This window comes from Microtus pennsylvanicus, chromosome 1, assembly GCF_037038515.1.
Source record: "Microtus pennsylvanicus isolate mMicPen1 chromosome 1, mMicPen1.hap1, whole genome shotgun sequence".
In the NCBI taxonomy this organism is placed as follows: Eukaryota; Metazoa; Chordata; class Mammalia; order Rodentia; family Cricetidae; genus Microtus; species Microtus pennsylvanicus.
Window position 1 is genome coordinate 6,441,336 of NC_134579.1, and position 12,262 is coordinate 6,453,597.

A 12,262-nucleotide genomic window follows, 5' to 3' on the forward strand; every position below is an offset into this window, starting at 1 on the left:
ATCTGACCCTTTCATTCAAATTCTACATAGAAAAGCAATACTGGAGGGAATTCTTAGATGCACCCCAGAGTTTACAAGACAAAAAGACCAGTCAGAAAATACTTGGTAAGCTGTCATTATACATTTACCTGATTTTTTTGTTTTGTTTTCTATTTTCCTGTTGGAAGATCAGATTGAAATAGTCTGTTTTTGTAAAAAATTCTTGAACTTGGGTGGTGGCTCACTGCAAAAAATTTCACCTCTCAGGAGGCTTAGGTAGGAAGATTTTCATTAGTTCTAAACAATCTGGATTATAGAAAGGCTCCTGTTTCAAAACAAAATAAAGCAAAAAATTGGAAAAGTCTCTAAATTTAGTTATTTGGGGTAAAATATCAATATAATTTTATTTTCTAGATTTTATATAGATTTCACTAATTTATTCATTATTAAATGCAATGTTAGTCTTTAATTTGGTTATGACTTCAATCTAAAGTGACATTTGTAAAATCCTGTTTCATTTATGTTACTACTGGATTTGAATTACTTTTATTACCATGTTTATTTGTATATTTCATGCTGCAGTCAATCAATGATAAATGTTCATAAACTTCTATTTATGAAAAAGCTTTATTCATAAAAGTATTCATGTATTCCCTATAGTTCACAGGTCACAAAAAACTCATATTTTATTCACCTAATTCCACAAATGAAATTCTTACCTATGTCATCTATGTTTAAAATTCAAAGAATTTTTATGCCTGATTCTAATCTTCATAACTGAAATCAAGTACCTACTGCAAATTATATGAATTGTACTCAGTATGCTATTAATGACGTAAAGGAGGTAAGCATGTGTTTTTGTAAACACTAAGTAGTAAACACTTTGTCTGGATGGCTTTATGACCCCGGAGATGTTACACCAAAGCTGTCACTGGCAGAGCAGACACTGATGGTTTGGATTCTAGTCCAATGAAACTTTATTTAAAAAGGTGAATAGCAGTGCAGTGTTGTTGTTTTGTGTTTTTTTTTCCTCTTAACAATCTTAGTCTTTATCAAGGTCTCAGTATCTCAGAGATGATTCACAAAACAAATACATGGCATAAGGAACCATGAGTAAAGAAAAGAGGTTAAGAAAACTGTGCTGTGATTTTCTCAGCAAAACCCCTTTGGTTTCTTGGCATTTCATGTGGTTCCTTTTCCCAGCCCAGGAAGCAGCTAAAGATATTCTTTTAGGAATAAATTATTGAGGAGATGATAGAAAAAAGTGAAGAAGGGGTGAATGGAAGGAAGGAGGGATGACGGACTGGATGCCTCTCATGTCACCAAAGAAGGACTGGGTCTCTAGCTGTCTGTTCTAACTAACTCTGAAAGTGAGTTCAGGGCAGAGCATAATTGAGAAAATGCTGCTAAATCAAGAGAATGTAGCAAGTAACCAAGAAGTCATTATTTTCCTATCTGAGTCTTCCAGTCTTCTTTGGGTATCATTATAGAAGGGGGCTTGTGTGGATACTGAGGACCATAATCACAAGAACAAGATGCAGAACTACTCAGTCTCAGCACCGTTATTCCAGAAATGCTTTAGAAGGCAAGTTTTCTCTCCATTTGTGCTTTCTTTGATCAGGAAGTTTCTGTGTTAGCAGTATCACAAACCAGGCAGAGGAATACACCATCTAGTATAATTCTGAATATAATCAACCCTTATATAATTACAAAATAAAGCTGTGAAGCTGTTAAAGAAAAATCCTAAGTGAAATGAAACTACTGTTTAAAAAGAAAGAAGAAAAAATCCCAAAAGATTAATAGATATGTGCTCCTATGGAATGAGGGCTCTCATGCATTTAGCGTGAAATTGGTATTCTGCCATTAAAGAAGGGAGACATTTTAGAGACCTTTTCAGTTATAAGGAGTGGTACTGAAAAAAAATTTTGAACAAAGTAAAGGGAGGGTAACAGTTACATAGTGGGCTTGGGCATCTTGTTATTGTCATCCACTTTAAAAATAATTTAATATCTATTGATATTTATGTAGGTGTTTCATAAAATTTTAATAGAGGTCACTCTCAAAAGTAGCTATTATCACTTCAGAGGACCATGAGGTCATTGTACCTCTTGTCTTTCTAACCATGACATTGTTTTCGACTTTCTATAAAATAAAGGTTATTAGAAAAGGGTTTGATTAAATGTGATTTTTAAGAACAGTTAAAGTACAAAATTATAGAAAGTCACATATCCTATATAGTATAAAATGTTAAAGGCAGTGCCTAGTATTTGGCTATCATGGAGTTTAGATTTTTGTTGTTGTTGTTTTGTTTCATTTTTCATAGTGAAAGGTTATTCCTTTGACAATTTTCTTGAGCTTGGAACTAGAATGCATTTTCTTTTACCATCAAGGTGTTTTTATTTCCTCTTCAGAGATGTGGGCTTCATGAAATGATCCTGCCAGTAGATACCGTTCTAAATAACAATACTATTATTTCTTTCTGTTTCAATTATAACTGTTCTATACTTAAAATGTAACTTTATCCTTTGCTCACTTTCTTTTTTGAAAAAAAAAATCTGGTTTTGATTTTTTTTCTTTATAGAAAAATAATTTTTTCTTTCTTATTTTTAAAAGAGAAAGCAAACTATCTTTTTTTCATTATACATACCAATCCCAGTTCCCACTCCCTCCCCTCCTCACATTCTCTCCACCTACAACACAGCCCCCACCCCTGGAATGGTGTAAAAGGTTTTTCTGTCTATGTGTTGTTTTCATTGGTTGAATAAAGAAACTGCCTTATCCTTTTGATAGGGCAGCACTTAGGTAGGCAGAGTAGACAGAACTGAATGCTGAAAAGAAGGGCAGACAACCTCCATGGAGCTGCCAGAATTAGACATGCTGAATGTTTTCTCACTACCTCATAGTGATATACAGATTAACAGAAATGGGTTAAATCAAGATGTGAGAGTTAGCCAATAAGAGCCTAGAAATAATGGGCCAGGTATTGATTTAATTAATACAATTTCTGTGTGGTTATTTCAGGTGTAAACTAGCTGGGTGTCTAGGAGGGAACAAAGGGTCCCCCTCCTCATCCAACACCCCCCAGCCCATCCATTCCTCAGAGAGGGTAAGGCACATTGCTTTGGGAAAGCTTTCTCAGCCTAGATATAGTAGGAAGAGCTTGGACCTTCCTAAAGACCCTCCCTACTATACTTAGGGTAAGAAAGATATCCATCCAGAGAGAATAGGTTCCCTAAAAGCCAGAACAAGCAATAGGAATATGTCCTAGTGCCACTGCCAGTGGCCCTGCAGTCTGCCCCAGCCATACAACTGTCACTCACATTCAGAGGTTCTAGTCTGGACTTTTGCTCATTCCTTTCTTGTTTGGCTGGAGTTGGTGAGCTCCCATTAGCTCAGGTAAAGTGTTTCAGTGCCTGTCGCCATCATGGTCTTGACGTTGTTGCTCATACTCTCACTCCTCCCACTCTTCAACTGGACTTTGGAAGCTCACCTCAGTGCTCTGCTGCGGGTCTCTGCCTCATCAGTTGCTGATTGAAGGTTCTATGGTGACATTTAATATTCCCCTGACAAAATTGGAAACATAGGGAAGGGGAAAGAAGGGACAGTGTAAGGGTAAGAGGAAGAGAGAAGGGACGTGGGGAAGAGAACTTAAGAGAACGAGATAGTTGAGATAAGGAAAGACAGAGATAAGAGCAAGGAAAGAGATATTTTGATTAAGTGAGCCATTGTGGGACTAGCAAGAAACCTAGCACTAGAGAAAGTCCCAGGAATCTACAAGGATGACCCCAGTTAAGACACTAAGCAGTAGAGGAGCAGGTGCCCTAACTGGCCTTACCTGACCGACTGATGAATATCTTAAGTGTCACCCTTGGCCTCTTTCATGATCCATTTAATTGCTGAGTTCAGACCTTAAATCAACCCAGAGCTAAGTCGGGTGGTATTGTGTCCAGAGGAGTAAGATATCCTCTCTGTTTCCTTCGAATTTCTTAATCTTTTCTCAATCATCTGTATGAACAAATATAGCAGAAAAGACTGAAAAAGTCATATTTAAATCATAATGGGAGAGGTTTGTTGAAGGTAAGATCAATACTGAAGAATCAGGCTGCATGCAGAAGGAAAAAAGAAAGCAATAGTAAGATGTGGTCAAATGTATGTGGTTATATTATAATTTTTAGCAAAGTGAATTCAAAGTGCAGTATATCATCAATACCTAAAAGACTTTATTTCTTAATGCATGTAAAATCATTTCTATGTCTTACTTTCTTTCTTGATTACTTTTTATTTTTGATAGTATAATGTAATAACATCATTTCCACCTTCTCTTTTCTCCCTCCCAACCTCCCCTTATACCCATCCCAGCTCTTTTCAAGTTTTTGGCCTCTTTTGTTTTTTATAATTGTTGCTACACTTATTTAGACATATGCATGTACATATATATTTCTTCATATAATTTAATGTGCATACTGTTACTTGTATGTATGCCTTCAGCGATGATAAGCTGGCCTTGGATAAGCAATCAATGTGCTTTTCACGAAGAGCATTTCTCCTCTTCTCAGTTTTCCTAAATTGCATATTTTCTTTATGTAGAATCGGAACCAAGAGGTCTTACCCCTGTCCACATGGCCATACCTACTGTTGTTAACTTTTCATGACTATATTTTTAATTCAACAAAATTGTGAGTCCAACCAGATAATGCTACACATTTATGTGTAAAACTTCATCAAAAGTGCTATTTTGTGACTACTAGTTAGCTGTGCATACTAAACTCTTCTTTTCATTATTTAAGGAGACAGTTTCAAATGTAGGATTTTATGCTCACATCTGACTATAAGGAAGAAACACTTTTGACCAGTTTATTTTTAAGAGGATTTATTTTGTTTTTTTGATTATATATGTGTGTTGTGGGGGAGATTGTATTCTGTGTATGTGAGTGGAGGTACCATGGAAGATAGAATGGAAGATTGGTCTTAGTTTTTATTAATTTTTTTATTTTTTATAAAAAAGAAAATAATCTTTTTTTTATTATATACACCAATCTAAAATCTTACTCCCTCCCCTCCCCTTGTTTCCTCCACATACTCACCACCTCACCCCCATCGACTCCTTAAAGATGATGAGGCACATTGCTTTGGGGAAGGTCCAAGGCCCACCCTGTTATATATATCTAGGCTGAGGAAGATATCCATCCAAAGAGAACAGGTTACCAAAAAGCCAGTACAAGCAGTAGGGAGAAAACTTGGTGCCACTGTTAGTGACCTCTCAATCTGCCCCAGCCATGCAACAGTCAACTCACCACAATCAGAGGCACTTGTTTGGTCCTATACTTGTTCCTTTCCAGTCCAACTGGTGTTGGTGAGCTCCCATTAGCTCAGGTGTATTGTTTCAGTGGGTGTACTATCATGGTCTTGACCTCTTTGCTCATATTATTATTCCTCCCACTCTTTAACTAGACTTTGGAGGCTCAGTCCAGTGCTCTGATGTGGGTCTCTGCCTCTGTTTCCATCAGTTGCTGAATGAAGGTTTTATGGTGATGTTTAAAATATTCATCAGTCTGACTACAAGGCACGGCAATTTCAGACACCCTCTCTTCTGTTCCTTGGGGTCTTAGCTGGGGTAATCCTTGTAGAGTCATATTCCTTGCCAACCCCATAATGGCTCCTTCCATCAAGATATCTCTTTTCCTGCTCTCATCTGTCCTTCCTCCATCTCGACTCTCCTGTTCCCTCATGTTCTCCTCTTGTTTTTCCCCTACCCTCATGCTCCCAGTTTTGTGAGTCGATTTTGTCTATTTCTACTTTCAGATGGATCTATATGTTTTCTTAGGGTTCACCTTATTACTTAGCTTCTCTAGGATCATGAACTATAGGCTCTATGTCCTTTGTTTATAACTAGTATCCATTTATGTGTGAGTACTATTGCGTGGAGAGAGCTGCTTTTTGTTCCTAGCCACTTAGTCCCAAAATAATCACACAGAAACTGTATTACTGCTTGGTCCATTATCTCTAGCTCCTTATTGGCTAACTCTTACATGTTAATTTAACCCATTTCTATTAATCTGTGTATCACCATGAGGTCACGGCCTACCAGCAAAGTTTCAGTATGCCTCTCTCCAGCAGCAGCTCCATGGTGTCGCCTGACTCCACCCTTCTTTCTCCCAGCATTCAGCCCAGCCTTTCCAGCCTACCTAAGGCTATAGGTGCAAAGAAGTTTCTTTATTCATTAATGGCAATCACAGCACACAAAGGAAACTCCAATATCAGAGTACATACCATATTAATCTTTTTGGGTCTGAGTTACCTCACTCAGAATAGATAGTGTTTCCTGGTTCCATTCATTTGCATGCAAAATTCAAGATATCATTATTTTTTTACCACTGAGTAATACTCTAATGTGTAAATGTGCCACATTTTCATTATCCATTCTTTGGTTGAGGGGCATATAGGTTGTTTGCAAATTCCAGCTATTATGAATAATGCTGTTATGAACATACCTGAACAAATATTTTTGTAGTCTGACTGATCATCTCTTGGGTGTATGCCCAAGAGTGGTACTGCTGGATCCTAAAGTAGGTTGATTCCCAATTTTCTGAGAAGCTTCCATACTGATTTCCAAAATGATTGTACAAGTTTGCATTTCCACCAGTAATGGAGGAGTCTTCCCCTTTCTCCCCATTGTCTCCAGTATAAACTATCATTGGTGTCTTTGATTTAGCCATTCTGACTGATGTAAGATGGTATCTCAGAGTTGTTTTGATTTGCATTTTCCTGATGGCCAAGAATGTTGAAGATTTCTTTAAATGTCTTTCCGCCATTTGAGATTCTTCTCTTGAAAATTCTCTGTTTAGTTCTATATCCCATCTTTTAATTGGGTTATTTAGAATTTTGATGCCTAATTTCTTTAATTCTTTATATATTTTGGAGATCAGTTTTTTTGTCTGATGTGGGGTTGGTGAAGATCTTTTCCCATTCAGTATGCTGCCTTTTTGTCTTATTGACTGTGTCCTTTGCTTAACAGAAGCTTCTCAGTTTCAGGAGGTCCCTTTTATTTATTGTCACTCTCAATATCTATATTACTTGCATTATATTTAGGAAGGAGTGTCCTGTGCCCATCAATTGAAGGCTACTTACCATTTTCTCTTCTATCAGGTTCAGCATTGAGGTTTTTAATCCATTTTGACACAATTTTTTTGAATGGGGTTAGATAAAGATCTATTTTCATTCTTCTAAGTGTTGACAAGCAGTTATGCCAGCACCATTTATTGAAGATGCTTTACTTTTTCCATAATATAATTTTAGCTTCTTAGTCAAATATCAGGTGTTCATAGGTGTATGGATTAATATCTGGGTCTTTGATTTGATTCCATTGGTCAACCTCTCTGTTTTTATGCCAATACTAATTTGTTTTCATTACTGTAGTTCTATAATAAAACTTGATGTCAGGAATGGTGATGCTGCTGGAAGTTCCTTTATTATATAGGATTGTTTTGGCTATCCTGGGCTTTTTGTTTTTTCACATGAAGTTGATTATTGTTATTTCGAGGACTGTGAAGAATTGTGTTGGGATTTTGATGTGGATTGCATTCAATCTATAGATTGTTTTGGTGGATTGCCAATTTTATTATGTTGATCCTACCTATTTAAAAGCATAGGAGAGCTTTCCATTTTCTGGTATCTTCTGCAATTTTTTTTTTCTTCAAAGACTTAAAGTTCTTGTTGAAGAGGTCTTTCATTTCTTTGGTAAGAAAGAAAAATGGACAATCTGTCTTCTTTTAGCTGCTCAATCTGGATGTTGGCAGCTGAACTTAAACCCTCTTCAAGAGCACAAGCACTTTAAATCCTTGAGCCTTTTCTCCTGCCTGTCTAGACCAGCTGTCATTTGAAAAAGTTAACATCTTAAAAGTTCACTCTCTGAATTCTACCCTTTAATTTTAGGTATTTTTTTGTAAGAGGCTGCTTGTTTATTTTTTGGCCACCTAGACTCCTGAAATAATCACACAGAAATCATATTATTTACAATATTGCTTGGCTAATAGCTTAAGCATAATTTGGCTAACTTGTATCCAACACTAAACCATCTCTAGTAATCTGTGTGTCAACACGTGACTGTGGCTTACTGAGTAAAGTTCCCCCCAGTGTCTGTCTCAGGTAGGGACTACATGGCTTCTCTTTGACTCCACCTCCTTTCTTCCAGCATTCAGCTTAGTTTTCCCCACCTGCCTAAGTTCTGCCATGAAAAGGCTTAAGACAGTTTCTTTATTAACCAGTGGTATTCACAACATACAGAGGGGAATCCCACATCAGCATTTTATATGTATTCACCCTGCATTTCCTACAAAATATCTTACTTCACAACTCCGAAATTATGTGTTTTGTTTTCTGTTTTGTCATTTTCATTATGTTTTGAAGTTTTGTACAATGTATTTTAATCTTATAAATCTTCTCTCTCTATTGAATGTTTAGTGTGTGTGTTTGTGTGTGTTTGTGTGTGTTTGTACTTGTTATATTTGGGGATAGGTATTAATTCTGTTTTATACATAAAGAAAGCAGCTTTACTGTGATGAAGTGTGTTGTTATCCATGATTGCAAATTATTAGTTTGTAAGTTGACATATTCAATAATTGATCAAATTCATTACAACTTTGAGCTATTTTACATCAATTCTAAAACTTCCAATAATAAAGAATTTAATTAATTATTGATGCCTGTAAAATTCCAATAGTATAGGTCAATATTGTTTGAGATGTAGTACACTTGTAGAGCATTTATCAAGCATGCAATCAAACCATGCCCTGGATTTGATCCCCTACATCACACAGATGTACAAACACATATGTTGTGTATCTTCATGAGCTTTTAAACAAAATTTTATACTTCAATGTGGTATATAACATATAATCAATTAGGGTCATGGGGATACACACACCTAAATTCTGTAATTCTGAAAGATGAATCAAGGCTGCAAATTCCAGGCATACTTGAGTTATAAAATGAGTCCTTTCCACAAAAAAATCCTACAAAAACTGAATAACAAAAAGTAGATCAACTGAACTCAGAGTATTTAATAATGCATTACTTGCTTTGTCTTAGATTCAAAATATATTTTATCTTAAACACATTATTTTTTCTCACACATCAAGATTTCTTTAAAGAGATGGGTTTCAGGCTTGATCTTCATAGAGTTTCAATTCTCTATATATTGATATATTATAGTCATTTCTTCTAATGCATAAATAGACATGAAATGCACTTCACCCAGAGCTAGGAAGTGAATATACATATATATTAAAAACAATTGTTTTATAGAGTATATATTTAAAAACTTGGAACCCAATAAATAAATGACATTGACAAATAGCATTTTTTTTGTTAAAAACCTTATTAGATGATATAAATTAAAATGTTAAATTTCAAAGTGACTTAACATTTCTCATCTATGAAATTATAAACAAATTTGTAAAAAGCTTCCCACTAATGGTTAATAAGTAGGATATCATGTAAATTAAAATCAACAAGCATCTTTGGGAACCAATTAGAGGTATGTACCAGATAATACTTGATTTAATAATGACATAAATATAAAACACCAGTAAAGAGAAAGGCATAACAGTTTACACATAAACAAATTCATCTACACTCACACACAAACTCATATATGCCCATACTCTCACATGCTCAAATACACACATGCACACACACACACACACACACACACATGCATACACATACTTTCACACACTCATACACTCAACACACACACACATTCTATTTTGAAATACTAATTATCAAATGCAAGGCACTTTGTATGCTAGGTAAACTGTACCATACAGTTGCAACCCAATTCAATCCAATCTTATATGTATCCTTCTTCACAAGAATGCCTCATGGATGATTTATAGTAGTAAAGCATCAAAATTTAAAGTATTAATTATTGTTTATATATACAACACATTTTTATTTGGTGAAGAATTTGAATAGCAGGATTTTGCATTATTTCTGATATTGAAAAGAAAAAATAAGATATTATATATCTCAATCAATGTGGTTTGTATAAGATTGGCCCCCTTAGACTCATACAGGTGAGGACTTGCTGAAGAAGGTGTGGCTTTTTTCGAAATAATGAGTCACTTGAATTGGGCTTTGAGGTTTCAAAAGCCCATGCCAGTACTAGTCCCTCTGTTCCTCTGTCTCTGTCAGTCTCTGAATGAGGGTCAGGATGCCTCTCAGCTACTGCTCCAAGACCATGTTTCCTGCCATGATGATAATGAGCTCATCCTCTGAAACTGTAAACAAACACACTATTAAAAAGTTCTTTTATAAGAGTTGCCTTGGTTATGGTGTCTCTTCAAATCAATAGGACAGTATTTAAGACAGAAGCTGATACCTGAAGCGGAGTATTACTGTGAGAGGCCTGACCATCCTGCTTCTTGTTAGAATACTGACTTTGAGACTTTGGAATGTGAAGAAAATTGAACTCTTTAAGTGGGTCTTAATGGGTTAGGGTAATAACAGCTTGGAAAAGAGTGTTATTGAGGATAAAGTGGACTGCTGGGGCTTACATCAAGAGACTTCAGAGGGGGAAAAATAGTAGTGGCCTAGAGACCATTGTGATATTTTGACAAAGAATATGGCTGCTTTGCCTTTGTCCTAAAAGTTAGCCAAAGGCTAAACTTAAAACTTCTGGATTAATGACATTGGCAAAGGAGATTTGAGACAGGCTAGGACTGACTGTCATTTGGTTAGCAGTGATTATTCTTAGACATATCTATAATGAAAGGGAGAGAACTGTACAAAGAGAAATGCAAAAGGTACAGTCTGAGGAGGAAAAGAAGCACCAGGAAGTGTAACAGAACTAAGTTCAGTGTATAAAGGAAAAAATATTTAAACAGAATCCTGATGCTAAATAGAATAAAGGGAGTGGAGACCTTAGAGCAAGACTCCACAGCTAAGCTTCCAACTTATGGAAAAGGAATTGAAGAAAAGCTTAAACATTTAAGGAAAACATCAAAATCAGAAAGCTGATGCAAATACAACTAAACAATGGGAGAAAGTCCCAGCCCCTTCCTGTGGCAGAACATGACAGCTTCAGTCACATGGTTCTAGCTTTATGTAGTGGTTCTCAACCCTCCTATTGCTGCTGTTCTTCAATACAGATTTTCTTCTTGTGTTGACCGTCGACCAAAAAATTATTTCTTTGCTACTTCATAACTGTGGTTTTGCTATTGCTATGCATCATAATGTAAACATCTGACATGTAAGATATCTGATATGTATCTCCTAAAGGGGTCTCAATTCAGAACCATTACTTTTTAGCATGGAGAATACAAGAAAAGGGTTGTGGGGTTGGATTGAATGTGTTTGCAGGTGTATGGGTGTGGAATATGGTAGTAAGAATGGCCCACACAGGCTCTTATAGATATGGCCTTATTTGAGTAGGTGTGGTTTTGTTCAAAGAAGAGTGCCTCTTGGGTTAGACTTTGAAGTTCCAAAAGTCCATACGAATACCAGTCTCTCTCTCTGTCTCTCTCTCTGTCCGTCTCTCTCTTTCTCTCTCTCTGTCTCTCTCTATCTCTCTCTCCCCTCAGATCAGGATGTAGTTCTCAGCTCCTGCTTCAGAGTCTTTCTCCCTGACATGGCAATAATGAACTAAGGTTCTGAAAGTGTAAGCAAGGCCTTGATTAAATGCTTTCTTTTAGGAGAGTTGCCTTGGTCGTAGAGCCCCTTTATAACAATAGAACAGTGACTTAAACAATCAGGATTGGCTTTATTATAACTTGCTAATAGCACATCAAACAACCATGTATTCACACTTCAATATATATTAAATATTTATTTATTCTACTGTTTAAACTGTGGATCAGCAAGAAAGTTTTAATTTTCCTCAAAGATTCAGAGTTAGAGGCTTCTTTAGGAAACATTTTTTTATTAGGTCTCTATCGTTGAAGAGGAGTCACAGTGATCTGTCATTGTTGTGTTAAGGAGTGGCGGGGCTGGGCTGTGTCCCACCACCCAGCTAGCTTATGCCCAGAATAATTACACGGACACTGTATTCTTTTAAACACTGCTCTGGCCCATTTCTAATCATCTGTGTAGCGCCCCTAGGTGCGCTTACCGGGAAGATTCTAAGCCTAAGTCCATCCTGGGCCGGAGCTTCATAGCGTGTGTCTTCCCTGGAGCAGGTAGCATGGCGTCTCTCTTGCCTCTGCTCCGGAGAGGAGAGCTGTGGAGTCTGACCTCACTTCCTCTTCCTCCTGGCATTCTGTTCTGTCTACTCTTCCCACCTATC